The sequence below is a fragment of the Oncorhynchus masou genome, chromosome 22 (genome assembly GCF_036934945.1).
Source record: "Oncorhynchus masou masou isolate Uvic2021 chromosome 22, UVic_Omas_1.1, whole genome shotgun sequence".
In the NCBI taxonomy this organism is placed as follows: domain Eukaryota; kingdom Metazoa; phylum Chordata; class Actinopteri; order Salmoniformes; family Salmonidae; genus Oncorhynchus; species Oncorhynchus masou.
Window position 1 is genome coordinate 13,998,591 of NC_088233.1, and position 6,000 is coordinate 14,004,590.

The following is a 6,000-nucleotide window of genomic DNA, read 5'->3' on the forward strand; positions in this document are numbered from 1 at the left end:
CGTTTGAACTAAGGATGCATGATATATCGGTGAACATATCGGAATCGGGCCAATATTAGCTAAAAATGTGATGTCTAATTTAACGGCGATGTTAAAAAACAATGTCAAAGCTACCGTGCATACCTATATAACGTAGGTATATGACATAAAGAGGCCACGTAAATTTTGCGCTACACATGTGTAGCGTGGTTCGTTCTGCATTGTGTGATTTAATTAGGACACTGCCACAACTGGAGGTCTGCATGTTGGATTTTTATTTGCCCTGCACACGAAGAGACAACACACAATATGTTAGCCCTTGGCACAGTCACAGCTCAGGCACCTCGCTAGCTGAAGGTCAGGCAAAAGAGAGAACCAAAAAGAAATAACAGGTGCTGCGTGCACACATTCAGTGCACAACAGCACACCATACAAAACAAGTAAAATGATAGACAACATAATTCGGGCAAAATAAAAGACATACCTGCACAAGAAGCAACAACACACAATATTTTAATCCATGGTGCAGTCACAGCTCTCAGGCACCTGCACGAGCACATGGAAACTCACTCAAACACTGTCCCAGGTACTCACAGGTAACAATGGGTACCCTAGTTAGTGAGCTCAGTGAAACTTGTTAACATAAATCTTTATATTGTCCACATTGTGACAAAACTTACGGTTGCATAACAGCACATTGTGTAACATTACCACGGTTTTATATTGAAATATTGTGGAGCCAAGGACAACATACCTCGCTAGCTAAAGGTCAGGCAAAAGAGAACAATAAGGGGGTACGGAAATACAGATAACCCGCGATGGACCAAACCAAAATATACAAAACCTTTACAATCAAGTGTATTTACAATTTAGATATAAAAAAGTGTTTGTACATCAACAAATAATATTAGCTATGCAGCTGTAATTAAAAAAATGTAAAAACACACTGAATTATTATTATTATTATTATAAATGATTAACATCCCCTCTTGACTTGGCCTATTCGAACTGGTCCTTGTGTGCAACTTGGTGCAAAATCTAGGGGAACAACATCACACATGCAACACAGCATTCCTAACCTAGCCCACACAGTGTCTGCTGTGTGGATCGAGCAGTCAACAAGTCGAGCAGCCATTTGAAAGAGTAAGAAAACTTCAGCGAGACAAGTCAAAGTCGAAATCCATTGAAGCCAAGATAATGGAATGAATTGCCCTTGACAGTCATGGGTGATGTTTGTTTTCGTGTGCTATTTTTCAGATGTTGCCCTTTCGGAGTTACACAGTAATAGCGTCACTACTATTAGCTTCACGACATACATACATCTTTGCGTGTCAAAAAAGATACAGTAGCACTGTCAAAGCTGTACAAAAAGTGTGTAAACAAGCAAATACCGGCCACGAACAATGTGTTTACAATACCGCGTTGGCAATAAAGCATCATTTGTTCTACCGCAACTTCTGGGGTAGCTAGATTTTGCTTGGTACCTAGCTAGCACCAATACAACCAGCCCGAAAACAATGAACAGTAGAAACCACAGTCATTTTCATTATTTTTAGCAATGATTTAGGAATACTTGTGAGAATGTATTAGATGGGTTGCCACTTGTTGTTTTCCTATTGAATTTGAACTTCAGTTCATGAAAATAAATAGCTAGCCAGCTACTTAAACCTGTTGCCCAAAGCTAACGTTATAAGCAGCCAGCAAGCGTCATCTGGCTAGTGAGGCATGACCGGATCGGGTTATGGGTTGTGAAGCTAGCCACAATAAGGATTACGCACAATAGTGGAATTTGCAGTTTGCCTTCAAAATGAAAGTACGTCATTGACAGAGATGGAAATGAATACAAATAGTAGAATTATGCCATACTCTTATTTTAAAGGCTAAGCGCAAATTCTACTACTGTTTCTAATCCTTATTGTGGCTAGCTTCACGTAGAAGCTAGTGTTAGGGTTATTTTAGATGATGATGCCTAGCTATATAATTAGCTAGCTATCTATAGCTATTGAAACAGATGTAATTTTGCTATGTTTTTGGGGAAGAACATTTTTTGCATCCATGAGCTAGCACTGTAGGTGCGCGAGACAACTTTACCAGCATCATAGCATATGTATCGATGAATCATTGTGACATATTAAACAGAAGTGATAGTGTAATCAATGTGTAATAACTACATTAAAAAAATTATGAACGCGTTATATTATGTGAAGTGCAGTCATATTCATGTCCTGACTGGTCAACAAGATTATTTAACACTCAAATAGTGCTATTTGACGTGTATCTTTTTTGACACGCAAAGACCCAAACGGCGTTCCATAGAAATCCTGAATAAGAATGAAATGACTGAACAAATTAACAACGAAACAGCACAGCAAGTGAAAGCAATAGGTTTTGATGATGTTTTACTGGTAATGGGGACATACGTAAACGCCAACAAAATAACTTTTTGGTCAGTGTGGGATGTGTGTGTAACCTTTATTTAACTAGGCAAGTCAATTAAGAACAACTTCTTATATACAATGGCAGCCTGGACAATGCTGGGCCACTACTGCCCCACCCTATGGGACTCCCAATCACAGCCGAATGTGATACAGCCTGGATTCGAACCAGGGACTGTAGTTACGCCTCTTGCACTGAGATGCAGTGCCGTAGACAGCTGCATCCATATGTGTGTGTGTTAACTATTTAACTGTACTAGAATGCTTAAAAGGCTGCAAAAAAATGTAATAATGGTTATCGGTATCATTTTTTGGGGGCAAAGAAAATACTGGATATTTGTATCGGCCAAAAATTTCATATTGGTGCATCGTTAGTTTGAACTCATGACTACTGGTTTCAATTTAATTTTCAGCCCAATTTACAAGCAAATACTTTATGAATTTATTGTTACAAATCAGCTTGCAAGGTTGCTAGCCAACTAGCCTGCTAACATTAGCGCCACATCTTTACCGATTAACAGCTGAGTTAGCTACCAAAGAAGAGCCAAGGACAGAGGTGCTTCGGAGAGAGAGGATGTTTCACCGTCCAAGGGAGAGTCAGCTAATCCAATAGCGATATAGTGAGGTAAATTCAAAGTAGATAGATTCCAGAGGCAATAATCTAGAGGCATTGGGCACAGGAGACAAGAAGAAGAGTCAACAATAAGACAGCCATCGGAGGAAGGCTCCAGCAGATGGAAAAGATCACAACAGCACAGTCAGCCAGCTACTGTAGCGTACTAGTTTCAAGCAAAGGTTGAAAAACTGGTAGCCAAGAAAAGTAGAAAAGTTCACTAAACAAAGTGGGGGACGAAAAACAAACAAAGAACAGATGAGGTACTAAACAACTAGATCAGGCAGGAATGATTTTTCACTTTAATTTTGAGCTAGCCTGCAGCTGCAGGAGAAGTCAGTGTTGCCTGGAGCAGCCGAGCAAGATCATGCAGCCCCCACATGTGGGGAATCTGATTGGTTGTTTCAATCACACCTCCTCGTGATTGGTGGATTGTTGCTCACTGCCAACACTCGATCTGCATGGCTAGTGGCTAATGTTATTCAGCTCGAGCTAGCTAAAGCAGAGTAGATTCTTCTAATGGCGTTGAGAAATAGTGCATTGTGGGTAGTTTAGAAGATATCTGTAAATACGTTAATAAATAGGTAAAAAAACAAAAACATAAACATGTTTGTAATTATAGACTGCAGTTCCCCTGTGAACCCCTAAAGTCACGACCCCGACTTTAAAAACCACTGCTTTAAAGGATGTGTAGATACTAGAGTTGTTTACCCATGTTATGGCATGATGTGTCCTTTCCACTCTCACACAATACATAGGGAAGCAAATGTGAATTAGACTCATCCAATGTAAACAAACACACCTCACTATTCTCACTGTGTTGTTCACTATTTCCTCCCCAACCAGTAGTGTTGTGCAACGTTCTCATTGTTTGTAATATGGAAAGCACTGTCCAGTGTTCTGAACTATTATCACCCAATAGGGTGTGTCTAGTCTAAGTGTTTCACACACACACAAAGGTGCATTGTAACACCCAATCAGGTGGCATTAAACACACGTCACCACAAGAACCCCAACACATTTACCTCACAATCCAATCCAACCTCTAAGGAAATAGCTCCTTATAAAATGGGCCTCCACTTTTTAAAAACATAACAATTGGGCTTCCTCAACATAACAACATATCCTGATGATGATGAAGTCTCTGCATACGTCGCATTCTGGCGCCGTGTGCTAGAACATACTTGACGACCGCTCTGTCTATTGAAGCAGTTAGCGCATGCCAGGAAACTAATCAAGACGTACATTTTGTACAAGCTCCGACATGACCTCCTCCACTCCTCGGCAGCTGTTTTCATCCCCCACGCCCTGCCTCCCATGCATCCCTCTCTCCGCTCCTCCCCAAATGGGAGAAGTATGGGAGGAATTTAGTAAACACTGAGCGAGACAGGGGCGTGGGCGGCCCTAGAGCATCGTGGTAATGACCCCCGGAACGGAGCTCGTGATTAGATGAGAGCAGGATGAGGGCCATTAGGTGGTTGTTAGATTGTTGTTAGATGGTTGTGGTTGTTAGGTAGCTGTTGTGTGACTTTGCTATACAGGGAAACCTGTAATTACACTGTAGTGTTATTATGAGCGGCAAGGCAAATCGGCAGATCTAAACATCATGCTACCGAGGCCTTCCCCTCGCCTTGCCATATCCTCCCCTACGGCAAGCCTGAACATGTCGGAAAGAAAGAGAGAGAGTATGTGTGTGTTGGGACATGGGGGTTTATTTCAGCAGCATATTTCACATCAAAATCTGCTTGACACAACATGCTTTTGAGGAACAAGACAAAACACTTCACTATGACCACTTCTGCTTGCTTTAGGACAAGTTTTACGAGAACACCCACTCACTCAACTTGTAAAAAACACATATTGCTCAATAGGACTAAAATGCTAACTTCACAAACAGCTAAAAACACCTCCAAGCCGCCTTCCTTTCACATAACATCACATCCCACACAGACAATGCTGTGGTCTAGTTTCTTTATGACTGGCGTCACAAGTTGGCTCACAGGCTGATATATTGTATGTAGCTATTTACTTTGTGGTATAGAAATTAGCAGGTAATAAATTAATCTAAAAAACAAACATCATTAACTTCTTCGAAATAGGGGGCGCTCTTTTAATTTTTGGATTAAAAAAAACGTTCCCATTTTAAACAAGATATTTTGTCACGAAAAGATGCTCGACTATGCATATAATTGACAGCTTTGGAAAGAAAACACTCTGATGTTTCCAAAACTGCAAAGATATTATCTGTGAGTGCCACAGAACTAATGCTACAGGCAAAACCAAGATGAAATTTCATACAGGAAATGCCCCAGATTTTGAATGCGCTGTGTTCCAATGTCTCCTTACATGGCTGTGAATGTGCCAGGAATGAGCCTATACTTTCTGTCGTTTCCCCAAGGTGTCTGCAGCATTGTGATGTATTTGTAGGCATATCATTGGAAGATAGACCATAAGAGACTACATTTACCAGGTGTGCGCTTGGTGTCCTCCGTCAAAATTATTGCGCAAAATTATTGCGTTTCATTTCATTTGCGATTTTCAGGAATAGTTAACGTTGCGTTATGCTAATGAGCTTGAGGCTATAAATAGGATCCCGGATCCGGGATTGCTCGACGCAAGAAGTTAACATAAATCTTCAATAATATTCCAACCGGACATTTACTCTGTCTTTAGAAAGGAAAAGGAGAGCAGCTAACTCTCACGGGCGCGCGTGAAACTGAGCTCATGGCATTCTGCCAGACACCTTAGTCAAACAGCTCTTATTCTCTCCCCCTTCACAGTAGAAGCCTGAATCAAGGTTCTAAAGACTGTTGACATCTAGTGGAAGCCGTAGGAAGTGCAAAATGACCCCAGAGACACTGTACATTGGATAGGAAAAGACTTGAAAACCTACAAATCTCAGATTTCCCCCTCCCTGGTTGGATTTTTTTCTCAGGTTTTTGCCTGCCATATGAGTTCTGTTATACTCACAGA